The sequence below is a fragment of the Arachis stenosperma genome, chromosome 1, assembly GCF_014773155.1.
Source record: "Arachis stenosperma cultivar V10309 chromosome 1, arast.V10309.gnm1.PFL2, whole genome shotgun sequence".
Taxonomy (NCBI): Eukaryota; Viridiplantae; Streptophyta; class Magnoliopsida; order Fabales; family Fabaceae; genus Arachis; species Arachis stenosperma.
In genome coordinates, this window is record NC_080377.1 from 87,462,698 (window position 1) to 87,464,548 (window position 1,851).

The 1,851-nt window shown below is 30.9% G+C and overlaps 1 non-coding gene across 1 annotated transcript; it reads left to right on the plus strand.

The window, feature by feature from the left end:
* The first annotated feature begins 359 nt into the window (after positions 1-359).
* LOC130950425 (small nucleolar RNA R71) lies at positions 360-467 on the plus strand. The gene has a single exon (XR_009073574.1). It is a non-coding gene; the product is annotated as a small nucleolar RNA R71 (small nucleolar RNA).
* The last annotated feature ends 1,384 nt before the right edge of the window (positions 468-1,851 follow it).

Consider the following 1,851-nt stretch of genomic DNA (forward strand, 5'->3'; position numbering starts at 1 on the left):
TTCTCAGGATCATAAGCTTCTTCTTTAAAAGATGCCTCTTTAGTATTGTTGGATGCATTTTGCAATCCATTCAGACTCTGAGAAATCATGTTGACTTGCTGAGTCAACATTTTGTTCTGAGCCAATATGGCATTCAGAGCATCAATTTCAAGAACTCCCTTCTTCTGAGGTGTCCCATTACTCACAGGATTCCTCTCAGAAGTGTACATGAACTGGTTATTTGCAACCATGTCAATGAGTTGTTGAGCTTCTGCAGGCATTTTCTTTAGGTGAATGGATCCACCTGCAGAATGGTCCAGTGACATCTTAGAGAACTCAGAGAGACCATCATAGAATATATCCAAAATGGTCCACTCTGAAAGCATGTCAGAAGGACACTTTTTGGTCAACTACTTGTATCTTTCCCAAGCTTCATAGAGGGATTCACTATCTTTTTGCTTGAAGGTCTGAACATTCACTCTAAGCTTGCTTAGCTTTTGAGAAGGAAAGAATTTGGCCAAGAGAAAAGGGAAAAGCATGAGCCTGTAGACTTCAGGATCTACTCCATTAGTCTTAACAGTATCACAGATCTGCAAGAACTCAGTTAAAAACTGATAGGGATCTTCTGATGAAAGTCCATGAAACTTGCAGTTCTGTTACATTAGAGCAACTAGTTGAGGCTTCAGCTCAAAATTGTTTGCTCCAATGGCAGGGATTGAGATGCTTCTTCCATAAAAATTGGAAGTAGGTGTAGTATAATCACCAAGCATCCTCCTTGCATTATTGTTGTTGTCATTATTTTCGGCTGACATCTCCTCTTCTTTTTCAAAAATTTCTGTAAGGTTTTCTCTAGATTGTTGTATTTTAGCTTCTCTTAGTTTCTTCTTCAAAATCCTTTCAGGTTCAGGATCTGCTTCAACAAGAATGTTCTTGTCCTTGCTCCTGCTCATATGAAAAAGAAGGGAACAGAAAATAATAATAGGGATCCTCTTTATCACAGTAGAGTGATTCCTTTATGTGAGTAGAAGAAAATAAGAAGAAAATCCGAACACAGGTAGAGGGGAGAAGATGGTTCGAATTTTGAGTAGAAGAGAAGTGTTAGTAGATAAATAAATAAATAGAAGAAGATGAGAGGGAGGAGTTTTCGAAAATTAACTAAAATAAAAGAAAAATATTTTTGTTTTTATTTTAAATTAAAGTTAAAATTCGAATTTATAAAAAGGAATAAAATTAAAGTTTAAAACAATTAGTTAAATAAAAAGATTTTTTGAAAAAGAGGGAGGTGATTTTTGAAAATTAGAGAGAGGAAAGTAGTTAGGTGGTTTTGAAAAGGATAAGAAATAGTAAAACAAACAAAAAGTCAATTAGTTAGTTGAAAAATATTTGAAAATCAATTTTGAAAAGATAAGAAGTTAGAAAAGATTTTGAAATTGATTTTGAAAAAGATATGATTTGAAAAGATATGGTTGAAAAAGATTTGATTTTTAAAATTGATGACTTGACTAACAAGAAACTAAAAGGTATGATTCTAGAAATTAAAGATTGAACATTTCTTAACAAGAAAGTAACAAACTTCAAATTTTTGAATCAATCACATTAATTATTAGTAAAGTTTTTGAAAATCATGAAATAAAGATAAGAAAAAGATTTTGAAAATCAATTTTAAAAAATTTTTCGAAAATAGCAAAAGAAAAAAGAAAAGATTAGATTTTGAAAAAGATTTTGAAAAGATAAGATTTTTAAAATTGAAATCTTGACTTGACTAACAAGAAACAACTTATTTTAAAAATTTTTGACTAAGTCAACCCAAAGATTTCGAAATTTATGAGTAAAATAAGGAAAAGATATTTTTTTATTTTTTGAATTTAATGA